Raw genomic sequence first — 17707 nt, 5'->3', positions numbered from 1 at the left:
AGTGGACTGCGGAGGACCAGGAGGCCTGGGAAACTCTAAGAAAAAGCCTTTACTCCCCACCAGCTCTGGCCCTCCCATCATTAGAAAAGCCATTTCATCTGTTTGTTAATGTGGAATCAGGGACAGCCTTAGGTGTGTTGGCACAAGTGTGGGGAGGACAAAGGAGACCGGTGGCCTTCCTATCTAAACTACTGGATCCAGTTGCTAGAGGCTGGCCAAATTGTGTACAAGCCGTGGCAGCAACTGCACTGTTGGTGGGGGAGGCCCGGAAACTGACTTTAGGGGGAAGCCTGATAGTGAGCACCCCACACCAGGTTCGAACCATCCTACAACAGAAGGCAGGCAGATGGATGACTGATTCCCGCATTTTAAAATATGAGGCCATCTTATTAGAGAAGGACGATCTTGTCCTGTCCTTAGACCATAACATTAACCCTGCCCTGTTCCTCACTACTCCTGCCTCTACCCAAACTCAAGAACTCTCTCACACGTGTCTAGAACTCATAGATTATCAAACTAAGGCAAGAGAGGACTTACATGAGAATCCCCTTAACACTGGATTAAAACTTTTTATTGATAGCTCTTCTCGAGTGGTTCAAGGTACTCGAAGGAACTCATATGCCATCATAGATGGAGACAAACAGGCAATCCTGGAAAAAGGTCGACTCCCAGGAAACTGGTCAGCTCAGACCTGCAAACTTTTCGCTCTAAAACAAGCCCTTTCTTTGGTGGGAAAAGAAATAGGGACCATATATACTGACTCTAAGTATGCTTGGGGTGTAGCCCACATTTTTGGGAAAATCTGGGAAGAAAGGGGAATGATAACCAGCAGAGGAGGAACCGTGGCTCATCCTGAGTTGCTGGAACAGATCTTGCAGACTTTGTTGCTACCTGAGGAACTAGCAATAGTACATGTCCCAGGGCACCAGAGAGGGAGTTCGTTTGAAGCACAGGGAAATCGGCTCGCGGATGAGGTAGCAAAGGAGGCCGGGTTGGAAGAACAAATTCTGACTGAATTTGAAAGACTGCTTCCCCTGATTCCCACTATGCCCCTGGTACAGCCTAAATTGACCCAAAAAGAGGAAGAAGCCGCAAAACAATTAGGTGCCACTCCAAATCAAGAAGGAAGCTGGATGTTACCAGATGGCAGGGAGAATAAAGGATTGGTGGCTCAGGCCCCACCTCTGGGGTTCCCGGTGCATAAGATCCAGATTGGAGATTGGGTTCTGGTCAAGTCTTGGAGAGGAGAGAAGTTGGCCCCCATTTGGGAAGGACCCTTCCAGGTCTTACTGACTAGTGATACTGCAATCCGCACCCAAGAATGAGGGTGGACCAACCATACTCGGGTAAAAAGGTCATTCCCCCCCCCCCCCAAGCAGACTGGGAGGTGGAGCCTGGCCCGAGTCCTCTCAAGATCCGGTTCAGAAAAACCAATGGATAATGAACTAAGATTGATTTTCTTTGCCTTAATACTTCTTCCTATCTGTTGTATTTTTATAATTCTTGTCATCTGTTGCTTGCGCACTAACCGACCGCAGTACCAGAACCTGGACCTGGTTCATTACAGGAGGACCCCCTTTGGATACCTTCCCAGACCAGGACGAGAAGAAGCCGACATCTGAAGTAGACTGCAATTCCCAAGATCCTCGGAACAAGAACCAACATGAAGTGGACTCTATACTTGTTAATAGCCTTTTGGGGGATCAAAGAGACAGTTGCAGTTGCGGAAGGGTGTGATGATTGCCAGGAGCGATATGGGGGGGTGGCTTTTGTGGCCTGCTCCTCTATGCCCAAAGCGTGCTACCAACAGAGTTCTACTTGTAAGCATGGGAATAGGAGATACCACAGGGTAAAAAGGGTCAGAGGGATAGGTTGTTTTCACCCTGCGACCCAGACCCGAATTAATAAGTTTGTCTGCCTCCACTACACTGGACAATGGGGCATGAGTGATGGGGGAGGGCTCCAGGATCAGGCCCGGGAGAAGTATGTGAGAGACTGCCAGAATCAAATAATTGCCAAAATTAAGAAATTTGAGGAAGGGCCCCAGTATAAGAAGATTAACCTGACAGGACTACAGGATTTAAGGCGCATAACTGACCCCGAGGCCGACTTACAGCATTTGGTTAATCTCTCGGTGGTCGTAGCCCAATTATTGCAGTCAGAATCAGAACCGAAGGACCCATACTGCTGGTTCTGCATCCCTCTGCAACGAAAGGCTCTAGTTGCTCTACCAGTTCCACCTCAAGAAGTTAATCTCACAAAGGTAATGAGTGTGGTGGCAAATCAAACCCTCCTGCTAGGACCAGTGGCCAGAGGAGTCTCGGTATGGTTAAAAACAGGGGGCAATATGACCTGTATCTTTTCAAACACTACCGGGACACTATCGTTGGGGTCAGTATCCTCTGACACTTGTAAGTCCTCCTCTAATTTGGAAGGCAAGCCAGCTTGTGCCCAAAAGGGGGTATTCTTTCTTTGTGGCAGTTCAATCTATCGCTGCTTATTGGAGAATTGGACAGGGCAATGTTCCTTCGTCTTCCTTCTCCCCGATTTAACCATGTACCGAGATTCAAGCCTAATGGAACTTTACTTCCGTCAGGAAGAATCATCCCATCGACGAAAGAGGGCAGTTTGGGCCCCGGTCCTGGCAGGTTTGGGGGTGGTAACTGCCCTAGGTACAGGGGTCGGGGGTTTATCAAGTTCAGTACACTTCTTTCATAAGATATCCCAAGAGCTCAATGATGACATGGAGCAGGTTGCAGACTCTCTAGTAGCCATACAAAATCAAATTAACTCATTGGCTGGAATGGTCCTACAAAATAGAAGAGCCTTGGACTTACTGACTTCAGAGAAGGGAGGGACCTGCCTTTTTCTTGGGGAAGAGTGTTGTTATTATGTAAACCAAACTGGAATCATAGAGAGCAAGGTCAGGGAGTTACGGACCAGGTAAAACAAAGAAGAGAAGCATATGCCGGTCAGGGAATCCCATGGAATTTAGGGAACCTGACCCCCTGGCTTCTTCCTTTAGCTGAACCACTTCTAGCTATAATACTCCTGGTTCTCCTGGGTCCCTGTTTTATTAGACTATTAACTTCCCTTATACAACGAACAGTCTCCGAGATGCAATTGGTTATGACTACAGATTGGAACCACAAAGGGGAGAAAATTATGTTTCTTAGAAAAACGCCAGTCAGTTGAGATCAGATTCAGGATGGACCAGAAATTTGGTCTTTAGAAAAGGGAGGACTGAGAGGGACATATGGATATGACCCTCCACTGAGATGGAAAGTGCCCCCCCCTTCGGCCTAGTGATCTGATCTCAAAGTCTTAAAGCCCTTTACAGCCCCCTATTTCTCTCCCTCTATTTTTTTTTCTAGAGAGAGGCAATAATGGGAAGCTACTATCCCCTCTTTCTAAATATAGGCATATCAACTTAAAAATTGCTTCATAGGGTCTGCACCGAGACATTATGTAGATACGATAAATTGTTGCTGAAACATGAAATTTTGCAAAATAACCTATGACTGAACCCCTGAGGTTGTGGCACTCTGACCCAGGAGAGAGGGACTTATCACTGAACATCCCAGGAGAAAGATTTATTGCTGAACCCAATTACCACATTTTTGCTCAAATCAGATGTCTGTAAAAAGTGATTTATTGCTGAACCCAATTACCGCATTTTTTGCTCAAATTAGATATCTGTAAAAAGTATAAAAACTGCTTGATTCCTAATCCCGGTGTGTCACACCTCCTGGTTGTCCCAGTGAGTGTGGTACACCTTTCTTTCGAAAGAAATAAAATCAATGCTTCGGCCTCCTTTCTCCTTGAGTCTCTATTACAGGGGTCAGTGGGTGTACTCCCATCCCACTCAGCCCCAAGGTAAAAATTCTCCATAAGAAGGTAGAAGACTAGATGATGAAGTAGCAGGCCACACAAAGTAGGGGAATGGTTGAGCTCCAGGTATGGGAAGGGGCAGGGTTCCTTAGGCCGAGGTGGGAGCAAAGACCCTGAATAGATATGAGATTGGTCCTAAGATAGGAAAAGAAGACCAGCCCTGTGCTGATCTTATCCAGATTCAATGCATTTTTCACCCAAGAAAAGGGTGAAGTTGTTGAAAAGCTGGAGCCCTGTTAGTGGAAGGTTATGGAGAGATGTCCCTTCTGCCCCCATCGATCTGTTGCCAAACCTTCCCTAGGTGCAGACCAAAACCCAAAGAGGAATAGCTTACACTCACATAACATCCTACAAAGATGAAATAATTCTTAAAAAGTTTTTAAATGGTCGTTTAATAGATAATGAATCCCAAGCATTCCTTTCAATAAAACCAAACCTGTCTAGGTTTGTCTAGTCTTTTTCTAAGACTGTCTAGTCTTAGAAATACAAATGGATTAGATAAAAGAAATTTAAGAAAAGTAAACTGGTCTGAATAGCTTTAAGATTCTAGGTGATAATCAAGTGCTAAGGATACACTAAGGGAATTCCATCTTGGGAATTTGAATCAATGCAGAAACAAAGAGACAAGTTGTGCTTTAATGTATACAAAAGAAGGATCCTAGAAAAGAAGAACAGGGTAGGAAGGGCCTTAATATTTAATTTGGGTACCACAGGGGAAGGTCACTGAAGTACAATGGAATAGGATATAGTAAAGAAAAAAATCTCATGAACTCTTTGCATTAGGCAAAATAAGGTTTAAAAAATTATAGTAGTAGTAAAAAGAGAACAAAGTGAATAAAATAAAGTCTAGATTGGGATTATTGGGGAGAAAGAGGAAGGGTGTCTGAGTGAGAGGAGAGGGTCAGAAAGGAGACTGGCTCAAGCAAAACAATCTCTAGTTACCTAGGCTGATTCCCCTGCCCACTTCCCCAGGCCACCCCCTACCCCACCCCACCCCCATTAACAAAAAGAGAGAGAGCAAAAGAGGAGAAAATTCAGTGATTTGAGTCTGGGCCAGAAGGGAAAAAAGAAGAGAGGACTCCAGGATCAAACTGCTAGAAGCAATGCAAACTGTAGATATGAAGGAGAGAGAAAGTGAGGAGGAAGGGAGAAGAAAGATTATAAAAGGATTTCATGGAAGAATAAATAAACTTTACAGTTATAGTTGTGAATGTCAACAGGATAAAGTCTCCAATAAAATCCTAAAACCCAGAAAGGTGACCAAATACATTGGAAAACAAAACCCAATAATGTTATATACAAGAAACACATAAAGCAAGAAGATATACACAAAGTTTAGACTAGGGCTACATTTATTGGAGTTCTTAGAAATTCAGTTAAGTCTCTCAAAGTAACAATAGCAATCATATCTCAGGGAGAATATGTTATGCTCAAAGGCACTATGGGTCACGAAACAGTACTCCAATATTTCAGAGGAGTTCTAGTCTGACTGATGTATTTCCTCCAGTGATGCAGATCACAATCCACCTGTTTTTCCATCCTATGTGGTTCTCATCCATGGACTTCTGTAAATTACTGATGAGGTTCACCCAAGGATCAGAAGTCTTCCTCCACACATTCTCTTGATAATACGTGGATTCCAATGAAGCATGTGGGCTCTTTCTAGTTATTATATCCTGAATATAATTCCCCATGATTCCACTATTTTCACCTTCAATTTCTCTAGTGCCTTTTCCAGTGGATCCTTTTGTTGTGAATTTGTCAGTTTTTACTTTTTACTTTAACTTTACCTGGGAAGGCCTGCAGTACACTTGGGCTGTTCTGCCTCAGAGAGCCCCTTCTACTTTTCACAAATTTTTTTTTTGGTGAGGCAATTGGGGTTAAGTGACTTGCCCAGGGTCACACAGCTAGTAAGCATTAAGTGTCTGAGGTCGGATTTCAACTCAGGTCCTCCTGAATCCAGGGCCGGTGCTCTATCCACTGCGCCACCTAGCTGCCCCCTACCTTCACTCTTAAAGTCACTGGAGTCCTGACAAACTGCTTAGTTTAGTCTGCAAATTTTGGTGGTAAAATGATCTGCATATGACATTTATCTACAATGCCCTAGCAAGTCCTTAAAACCTCTCCCTAGGAAATTTCTTTCAAATCTGGCAGATTGATTTTATTCAACTTCCACCTGAGAGGGACATATGGATAGAAAAAATACAGAAATTTCCAGGTCATTGGAATGCAGTTATTGATTTGGCTAATGCCTTCTTCACCATACCTGTGGACCCAGCTCAGTGGAATCGATTTGCATTTACTTGGCAAGGGAGGCAGTATACTTTTACCAGATTGCCTCAAGGATATTTACATAGTCCTACTATTTGTCATAGAACAGTGGCAGAACACCTAGATGAGTTTACTGTTAGAGACATACAGATTACTCATTATATAGACAATATAATGATACAAAGGAAAGATCTGAAGATAGTGTAAGAAGCTTTACAGAAATTAATTGATGGGCGAAGCCAAGTGACGCAGTGAATAAAGTACCAGCACTGGATTCAGGAGGACCTGAGTTCAAATCTGGCCTCAGACACTTGACATGTATTAGCTGTGTGACCCTGGGCAAGTCACTTAACCCTCATTGCACCACAAAAAAAAAAGAAAAAGAAAAAAAAAGAAATTAATTGATCATATGCAATCTAAAGGGTGGGAAATTAATCCTGCCAAATTACAAGGACCTTCACAAACTATAAAGTTCTTAGGTATATTTTGTTATTTTTTTTTTTTTAGTGAGGCATTTGGGGTTAAGTGACTTCCCCAGGGTCACACAGCTAGTAAGTGTTAAATGTCTGAGGCCACATTTGAACTCAGGTCCTCCTGACTCCAGGGCCAGTGCTCTATCCACTGTACCACCTAGCTGCCCCAAGGACAAATCTTAAGACCCTTGTATAAGGTTATCTGAAAGAAGTATGAATGCTAGGGGCAGCTAGGTGGCACAGTGGATAGAGCACTGGCCCTGGAGTCAGGAGAACCTGAGTTCAAATCCGGCCTCAGACACTTGACACTTACTAGCTGTGTGACCCTGGGCAAGTCACTTAACCCCAATTGCCTCTCTCTCACACACACACACACACCCAAAAGAAAGAAAAGAAAAAGAAGTATGAATGCTCCTGGGAAGAAGAACAAGGCAAGGCATTTGAGGAAGCAAAGGCCCCTATACAAACTGCTTTAGATTTATGGCCAATGCAAGATGGTCCAGTTGAAGTGCAGGTATCTACCCAAGATGGGTATGCTAATTGAAGCTTATGGCTAAAACAAGGGAGGAATGTTCCCTTAGGATTCTGGTCCAGGAAACTACCCTCTGCCAGGAGAACATTATACTTCTTTTGAAGAACAATTGTTAGCAACTCACTGCACTTTGGTAGAGACAGAACAATTAACAATAAATCATGAAGTGATACTTAGACCTGGCATTCCCATAATGTCTTGGGTGATAGGAACCCCTGCTTCTCACAAAATAGGGCATGCCTGAGAATCTAGTATAATTAAGTGGAAATGGTATATTGAAAATCGAGCTAAACCAGGTAAGAATGGAATATCTAAACCACATGAAAAGGTAGCCCAATTGAGTTCAGAACAATTGTGTCCCTCCCACTCAAATAAGATTACCTTCAACTGTTCAGTGGAATCAAAGATATACAACTCTTACTGAGGAGCAGAAGAAACATGCTTGGTTTACAGATGGTTCTGCTAGGTATTTAGGATGAGTTAGGCATTGGAAGACTGTTTCTTATAACCAAAGCGACTTTAGAGAGTACAGGGGAAAAGGGGAGCAGCCAATTAGCAGAGTTGGTAGCAGTGTATCAGGCTATTATTAAACAGGAAAATGGAAAACAATGTCATATTGTTACTGACTCCTGGGCAGTGGTAAATGGATTAACAACTTGAATGCCCATATGGAAAGAAAAGAATTGGGAAATTCATGGGCAAGAAGTATGGGGAAAAGAATTATGGGAGGAAATTTGGGAAATGTCACAAAACACTAACCTTTCAGTTTTTCCCGTAGATGCTCATTCTTCATTGAATTCAACGGAACGTGAGTGTAATGCCCATGTGGACCAACTTGCTAAGATTGCCATGGCACAGGGGGAAGTGCAAGCAATAGAAGAGATAGAAGAGGAAGACTATGCTCCAGCCAAGTGCGTGCACCACAATGCAGGACATTTAGGAGTCCAAGCCACCTACAGGTGGGCACAAGATAGAGGGATTCCTTGCCTCTATCAGTAATTAAGAGAGTTAGAGGAGAATGTAATATATGCCAATGAGATCAGGAAAGAGTGGTGCCTAGGACAGTCACTGGAGAATTAGCACAGGGATCAATACCTACCCAAATTTGGCAGATGGACTATATAGGTCCTCTACCCATGGACAGAGGATGCAAGTATCTTTGCACTTGTGTGGATACATATTCTGGAGTCTTAGTAGCTTGCCCTTACAAGAATGCCACTCAAAAGAATACTTGTAGGACACTGGATATTATTACTGTATTCTATTATAGGCCTCCTATGCAGATTTAAAGTGATAATGGGTCCACATTTCAAAGGGAAGGAAATTAAAATATATTGTATATTGAGGCAGCTAGGTGACACAGTGGATAAAGTACCAGCCCTGGATTCAGGAGGAGCTGAGTTCAAATCCAACCTCAGACACTTCACACTTAGTAGCTGTGTGACCCTGGGCAAGTCACTTAACCCTCATTGCCCAGCAAAAAAAAAAAAGTATATATATAATTTTAAAATGTATATTAAACAACATAGGGGGCAGCTAGGTGGCACAGTGGATAAAGTGGATAAAGCACCAACCCTGGATTCAGGAGGACCTCAGTTCAAATCCAGCCTCAGACACTTGACACTTACTAGTTGTGTGACCCTGGGCAAGTCACTTAACCCTCATTGCCCTGCAAGAAAGAAAGGAAGAAAGAAAGAAGGAAAGAAAGAAAGAAAGAAAGAAAGAAAGAAAGAAAGAAAGAAAGAAAGAAAGAAAGATGGAATGCAGAAGTTTAAGGAGGAAATGAAAACTGCTATTATGTTAGGGGGTGCTGACACCTTCCACCTCACTCCAATAGGAGCCCCACATGGAAACATCTTAGTAAAAACGTGCTTATAAACATTTGATGTTAACTTTGTTGTTGGGGGAAACAGGAAAGCCTCTAGCAGAAGTCCTAGATAAAATCTCACAGTTGGGAGATTTAGGAGACAGGGAACAGAACAGGGGTGGAGATTACAATAAGGGGGGCAGACGTTCTTCTAATAATAGAATGTCCAGAAAGGACTTCTTTGCTGCCCTACTGAAAGCAGGAGTGAATAAAGACAAAATTGATGGAATGCCCACAAATGAGTTATACCAAATGTATGAGTAAGAAGTTGGGAGATAGAATCAAGAGGCAAAGGTTTGGCCATCTGCCTCTTCTCCCAATCAAATCTATCCAAGTCTGGAACATTTAAAAGGAGAATAGGATAATGGCCAAACTCTGGTACCCATTAATGAAATCAGAAGAAGAGACTATAGACCTCATATAGGCATTGTGACATATTGGAAAAATGGATCTATTACTGTTGCCAAAACTTTAATAGATACCTGTGTGGAGGCCTCCTTGATATATGGCAACCCTAACAAGTTTAAAAGAGGAATACCCATGACTACTACAGGACTAGGAGGCAATGAAATTCAAGCTAGACAGGTAAAAATAATGATTGAAAATTGGACAGTTACCCAAGAAAGAATATTCAGTGGTAATAGTTCCTATTCCAGAACATATAATGGAATAGATATTCTTAGGGGAATGTCTTTATCTCTTCCTGATGGAAAATACCAATTTCCAGGTAGAAGAATTTATATTCATACAGTTTTAGTGGGAAAAGTACATATGACCCAGGACTCTTCCCACCCCTACTAAAACTATTACCCTAAAACAATATAGGATACCAGGGGGTCAAGAGGAAATATCTGCTACCATAAAAGAATATGTGGATACTGGAGTATTAATTCTCACCACCACTGAATGGAATAATCTGGTGTGGCCAGTCTAAAAATCAGATGGCTCCTTGAGAATCACAGTAGATTACAGACAACTAAAGAAAGTAACTTCTCCATTGTTTGCAGCAGTACCAGATACAATTACTTTGATAGAAAAAATACAGAAATTTCCAGGTCATTGGAATGCAGTTATTGATTTGGCTAATGCCTTCTTCACCATACCTGTGGACCCAGCTCAGTGGAATCGATTTGCATTTACTTGGCAAGGGAGGCAGTATACTTTTACCAGATTGCCTCAAGGATATTTACATAGTCCTACTATTTGTCATAGAACAGTGGCAGAACACCTAGATGAGTTTACTGTTAGAGACATACAGATTACTCATTATATAGACAATATAATGATACAAAGGAAAGATCTGAAGATAGTGTAAGAAGCTTTACAGAAATTAATTGATGGGCGAAGCCAAGTGACGCAGTGAATAAAGTACCAGCACTGGATTCAGGAGGACCTGAGTTCAAATCTGGCCTCAGACACTTGACATGTATTAGCTGTGTGACCCTGGGCAAGTCACTTAACCCTCATTGCACCACAAAAAAAAAAGAAAAAGAAAAAAAAAGAAATTAATTGATCATATGCAATCTAAAGGGTGGGAAATTAATCCTGCCAAATTACAAGGACCTTCACAAACTATAAAGTTCTTAGGTATATTTTGTTATTTTTTTTTTTTTAGTGAGGCATTTGGGGTTAAGTGACTTCCCCAGGGTCACACAGCTAGTAAGTGTTAAATGTCTGAGGCCACATTTGAACTCAGGTCCTCCTGACTCCAGGGCCAGTGCTCTATCCACTGTACCACCTAGCTGCCCCAAGGACAAATCTTAAGACCCTTGTATAAGGTTATCTGAAAGAAGTATGAATGCTAGGGGCAGCTAGGTGGCACAGTGGATAGAGCACTGGCCCTGGAGTCAGGAGAACCTGAGTTCAAATCCGGCCTCAGACACTTGACACTTACTAGCTGTGTGACCCTGGGCAAGTCACTTAACCCCAATTGCCTCTCTCTCACACACACACACACACACCCAAAAGAAAGAAAAGAAAAAGAAGTATGAATGCTCCTGGGAAGAAGAACAAGGCAAGGCATTTGAGGAAGCAAAGGCCCCTATACAAACTGCTTTAGATTTATGGCCAATGCAAGATGGTCCAGTTGAAGTGCAGGTATCTACCCAAGATGGGTATGCTAATTGAAGCTTATGACTAAAACAAGGGAGGAATGTTCCCTTAGGATTCTGGTCCAGGAAACTACCCTCTGCCAGGAGAACATTATACTTCTTTTGAAGAACAATTGTTAGCAACTCACTGCACTTTGGTAGAGACAGAACAATTAACAATAAATCATGAAGTGATACTTAGACCTGGCATTCCCATAATGTCTTGGGTGATAGGAACTCCTGCTTCTCACAAAATAGGGCATGCCTGAGAATCTAGTATAATTAAGTGGAAATGGTATATTGAAAATCGAGCTAAACCAGGTAAGAATGGAATATCTAAACCACATGAAAAGGTAGCCCAATTGAGTTCAGAACAATTGTGTCCCTCCCACTCAAATAAGATTACCTTCAACTGTTCAGTGGAATCAAAGATATACAACTCTTACTGAGGAGCAGAAGAAACATGCTTGGTTTACAGATGGTTCTGCTAGGTATTTAGGATGAGTTAGGCATTGGAAGACTGTTTCTTATAACCAAAGCGACTTTAGAGAGTACAGGGGAAAAGGGGAGCAGCCAATTAGCAGAGTTGGTAGCAGTGTATCAGGCTATTATTAAACAGGAAAATGGAAAACAATGTCATATTGTTACTGACTCCTGGGCAGTGGTAAATGGATTAACAACTTGAATGCCCATATGGAAAGAAAAGAATTGGGAAATTCATGGGCAAGAAGTATGGGGAAAAGAATTATGGGAGGAAATTTGGGAAATGTCACAAAACACTAACCTTTCAGTTTTTCCCGTAGATGCTTATTCTTCATTGAATTCAACGGAACGTGAGTGTAATGCCCATGTGGACCAACTTGCTAAGATTGCCATGGCACAGGGGGAAGTGCAAGCAATAGAAGAGATAGAAGAGGAAGACTATGCTCCAGCCAAGTGCGTGCACCACAATGCAGGACATTTAGGAGTCCAAGTCACCTACAGGTGGGCACAAGATAGAGGGATTCCTTGCCTCTATCAGTAATTAAGAGAGTTAGAGGAGAATGTAATATATGCCAATGAGATCAGGAAAGAGTGGTGCCTAGGACAGTCACTGGAGAATTAGCACAGGGATCAATACCTACCCAAATTTGGCAGATGGACTATATAGGTCCTCTACCCATGGACAGAGGATGCAAGTATCTTTGCACTTGTGTGGATACATATTCTGGAGTCTTAGTAGCTTGCCCTTACAAGAATGCCACTCAAAAGAATACTTGTAGGACACTGGATATTATTACTGTATTCTATTATAGGCCTCCTATGCAGATTTAAAGTGATAATGGGCCACATTTCAAAGGGAAGGAAATTAAAATATATTGTATATTGAGGCAGCTAGGTGACACAGTGGATAAAGTACCAGCCCTGGATTCAGGAGGAGCTGAGTTCAAATCCAACCTCAGACACTTCACACTTAGTAGCTGTGTGACCCTGGGCAAGTCACTTAACCCTCATTGCCCAGCAAAAAAAAAAAAGTATATATATATATATAATTTTAAAATGTATATTAAACAACATAGGGGGCAGCTAGGTGGCACAGTGGATAAAGTGGATAAAGCACCAACCCTGGATTCAGGAGGACCTCAGTTCAAATCCAGCCTCAGACACTTGACACTTACTAGTTGTGTGACCCTGGGCAAGTCACTTAACCTTCATTGCCCTGAAAGGAAAAGAAAAGAAAAAGAAAAGTGTTTGGGGCAGCTAGATGGCACAGTGGATAAAGCACCGGCCCTGGATTCAGGAGGACCTCAGTTCAAATCCAACCTCAGACACTTGACATTTACTTTACACTTACTAGCTGTGTGACCCTGGGCAAGCCACTTAACCCTCATTGCCCTGAAAGGAAAAAAAAATATCTCACATAAACAATATAAACAACATAGAATGGATATATCATATACCTTACTATGCTCAAGCAGCAAGACTTATAGAAAGAATGAATGGCTTGCTTAAGGAACATTTGAGAAAATTAGGTGGAAATTCTTATGTACATTGGAAAGACAGTTTACTGCTTTACAACAATTAAATAATCAACCACTGGGAGGCAGTATGCTTTTAGCCTGTATGATGACTCCGGGCATCCAAATAAGAGCCCAGGTTCAAACTCAGAAAACTTTGAAATGGTGGATTATGGATCCCAAAGCAAAAGCCCAATATCATGGCCCTTTAGGGTCAGTTGGATATAACTTATATTGTATGGAAGAATTTTGCATCGACCCTGGAAAAATTAAGAGTGTTTATACTGGAATTGGGATATAGATATCAAAGAATCATTTTGGACATATTTACCACAGGCCAGTCTAGTTCTAAGGGGATTGCCTGTGTTGGGAGGAGTAATTGATTCAGATTACATAGGAGAAATTATAGTAGTGCTACAAAATTTGGGACCAGAGCCAATGCAGTTCTTTGAACACACTTGAATTGCACAGATAGTTATTGTACCTTAACAGACTGGAATTTGGGAGGAAATGGAAAAACCTGTAGAACCTACCTCTAGGTTGGGAGGATTTGGCTCCACAGGCAAGAAAGTGGGATTTAAGGTTTGGGTGAAGATAAATGCTAATGGCAGGCCTAAAGCCATGGAGAATATTGCAGAAGGGGATAATAATATTGTAGCTGGCTGTAGCTTTTAGTGGACAAGATGAAATAAAAATTTTACCATTAACCCAATTGTTTGCCTGTGAATAGTATATTACAGGAATCCTCCTGCTGACAATAAGTGACACATCCTCTTGGACTCCTGGAATTCAACTACTCCAACAGAACACAACTATCATGTTGGGACAAAATAAGAGAACAAGTTGGGAAGGTGATCGTTGTAGTTGTGGATCTTTTTAACATCGGTGTGACTGTCGTGGGACAGAGGGTGTCACACTGGGCAAGAAAATCCTTGAGGGCCCTGAGAGGGAAATAACTCCTGTGGCGATGTGTCAAAGGCTTGTTTATTCTCCTTCTTGATAGAATGGGCACCTCAGTGTGCAGCTGTTGAGTGCAAAGAATGGGGACTCACAAGCCCCGTTTCAACCCCTAGTCCATAATGGGAATGGGTCAATTACTCAAGGGTTACAATCTGCAGGTAAAAACTAGCTAACCGGAAAGCAGAATTCTTAACCCTAATTTCCATAATTATTCTTTGGGTTCTTAGCCAAGGGGGGAGGTGAAACAGGAACATTTCTTCATGGAGACCAGCTTCAGGCTACTTGAAGCATGTGATCTGTTTGCTGGAGGGAAAGGAGAGGTACTGATACCCCAGTCATTAAACAGGACTGGACCATTACCCATTTCCTCACAGGTCTTATATAGGGGGAGGAACACACTCGTGAGAGAGCAAACCAGTTCTGCACCATGGGGAAGAAGCAGGCTAAGAACGAGGCTGCTCCCAGCTGTGAACTAAGTAAGTAGCAACAGCAGAAGACAAAAGACACTCCTAAACTGAACTGGCAGGAGTGGAGGGGGAGATAGATTAAATCTTTTTTCTCTGTTACCTCCAGTTGGTTTTGGGTTCTCCTTTCTACCTCAATTAGACATATCTGAAGAAAAGGCTCCTATCCTAGGAAAGTTGAGGCAAACTTTTCCTGAATCCCAGATGGCTGCAAAATTTTCCAGATCATCTGATTTCTATGCTTTTCTCTTTTCTGATTTCTATGCTTTTCTCTTCTCTCCAGGAGAAAATTATTTTGGATACTAAAGAAGTCTTGAGGCTAATTGCGGGGTGATTCTATTTTGTCTGGTCTGCTCCTTTTCTTCCCCCTGCTTTACTGCTCTCCTCCCCCACCCCCATGCACCCCTTTGAAGTTCATTCTTAACTAAGGATCTTGCTCAGAGCACTTTGTGTAAGGCAATGAGCAGAAAAGGGAACAGTTCTATTTTCCTGGAATGGGTATACCTCCCAGCTTTATTTTTCCTTAAGTTCTCCCCTCCCCAACAAAAAATCCTTAAAGAGAGCATGTTGAAATTGTATTTTATTAGATTGCTTATTTACCCATCCCAAAAGATGATCCAGAAACCAGCCATCTGGGATTCAGGAAAAGTTTGCTTTAATTTGAATTTCTCTTATTAGTGATCTAAAGCAATCTTTCATGTAATCAATTAGCATTTTTTTAAAAGAACTTTTCATATCCCTTGACTACTTATCTATTAGGGAATGGCTCTTGTTAATTCTCTATTTAGCTTTTGTAATTGACCCTTGGGAGATATTTGATACAAAGATTTTTCCCCCTGTCAGCAGCTTCCCTTTTTCTAGTTGCATTGATAATTGTTCATGAAAACATTTTTCAATTTCATGTAATTGAAATTATATTTTATTTTCTGTTATGTCTGTTCCTTGTTAAAAATTCTTCTATATATAGTTATAAAAGATACTTTTTTTTGTGTGTGTGAGACAATTGGGGTTAAGTGACTTGCCCAGGGTCACACAGCTAGTAAATGTCAATTTGAACTCAGGTACTCCTGAATCCAGGGCTGGTGCTCTATCCACTGCACCACCTACCTGCCCCCTAAAAGATACTTTTTAAATGAAATTAAATTTTTTTTCAATCAGCAAAAAACTCCCTCTCTCCCCACCCTTACCTAAAGGAAAAAAAAAACCCTCCCATTACAAATGTGTATAGTTAAGTGAAATAAATGTCCACATTGGTCATGTTTTTTAAAAAAAATGTCTCATTTTGCACTGAGTCTTTCACCTCCCATCTGGAGGTGGGTAGCGGGTTCCATCCTTAGTCTTCCGGAATCATGATTCATCATTATGCTGGTCAGAATTCCTAAGTCTTTCACAGTTCGACTCTGCAATACTGTCATCTTTGTATAAATTGTTTTGGTTCTGCTTACTTTACTCTGTATCGCTTTGTAGAGGTTTCCCCAGTTTTCTCTGAAATCATCATTTCTTATAACACAATATTAACCCATCCCATTATATACCTTAACTTGTTCGACCGTTTTTTCAATAGACTGGGATCCTGTCAGCTTCTAAAAGAGGTACAAATATTTTTGTACATTCATAGTCTGTTCTGCTTAAGATTAATCCTTCCCTTAATCAATTCTCCTGCAAATTCCCCCTTGCTCTTCTTTCCTTTCCCTCCTATTTCTCTGCTGAATGAAATGTACTTCTATAGCCAACTGTGTGCACATAAATTCTTCTTTTGATCAGTGACTCTGAAGTTCAAGGGTCAGCCTTTCCCCCACCCCTTCCTCCCTGTTTGTATAGCTATCTACTTGATCTCCTTGATTATGTGAGATAATTTCCCCTGATTTTTCTTCTTTCCATCCTTTTGTTATGAGCCTAGCACCCCAGAAGAACCTTCTCCTTGAGAAACTAAACTAAAGGACAGACAAACATAAAGATATAAGTGGCACTAATTGGGACTGAGCTAGCTCCAGGACCACCACCTTTCCTTCATTCCAGTCTCTCCCACCCCTGGGGAGATAAGATTAGGAGTGACTGTTGCCTTTGTGGCCCAGAAGAGAGATGGCTTGAGATCCCCAGCCACCCCTCACCCAACCCCCCAGCCACCACCAGTGGGGGATGGTCCTCCCTCAATAAGGGAATTTTCCACATTCCCCTTTAGTCCTCTGCCTGTCTCCTGCTCGTGGAGATAGGTATCTCAGAGACATGCCTCTGGGCTATGCCTTCTCTCCTTGAGAAGTTCAAGGATTTCTCTCTTGGTTTCCTTTCCCTACCCCCTAAATAAAATATTTTATTCTAATTGGTTTTGTGTGCAAGAGGAATTTGTAAGGACACCTACTCCTACCCTAAACCCCTTTCCTAAACCCCCACCTATTTCCCCATAACACTTTCAAGATCATTATGATATGACAGAATCACTCCCAGTTGTCCAGTCTAATTAACTTTTCTCTATGACCATTGATCATAATAGAATTCAGAGGGGACACATTATTTCCCTATATCAGAATGTAAAGAGTCTGTCCTTGTTTAGTTCCTTGTGATTGTTCATTCATCTTTGCCTATATATCTCTTGACTTCTGTGTTTGTACTTCAGAGGTTTTCTACATAAATCGGGTCTTTTCATTGTGAATGCATAGGAGTCCTCTGTTTCATTAAAAATCTGTTCTTCCACCTGTAGGATTATCTTCAGTTTTACTGGGTAACTTTTTCTTGGCTGTAAGCCCATCTCCTTTGACTTCTGGAATTCCACATTATATTCTAAGCTTTCTATTCCTTTATAGTGTTGGCTGCTAAGTCATCTGGTCCAGACTGTGACTCCTTGGTACTTGAATTCTTTCTTTCCATCTGCTTGTAATAGTCTTTCTTTGACTCAGAAGTTCTGGATTTTGGCTGTGATGTTCCAATGGCTAGTGGATTTTTTCCCTACTTTGTCTGCTGATGCAGGATCTGGGAGGTTTTCTTTTATAATTTCTTTAAATATGGTATCTAGGCTCTTTTGAGGTGACTTTCATGTGATTCTTACATTTTTTTCTCCTTATTTTCCAGGTCATTTGTTTTTGCTGAGATACCTTAGTTTTTTTTTTCATATTTTTGATTTTGTTTTAATATTTATTGTCTCAGTTATTATCTTCTATTTGGTTC

This window comes from Dromiciops gliroides, chromosome 5 (genome assembly GCF_019393635.1).
Source record: "Dromiciops gliroides isolate mDroGli1 chromosome 5, mDroGli1.pri, whole genome shotgun sequence".
In the NCBI taxonomy this organism is placed as follows: domain Eukaryota; kingdom Metazoa; phylum Chordata; class Mammalia; order Microbiotheria; family Microbiotheriidae; genus Dromiciops; species Dromiciops gliroides.
Note: the sequence above shows the minus strand (reverse complement) of the source record.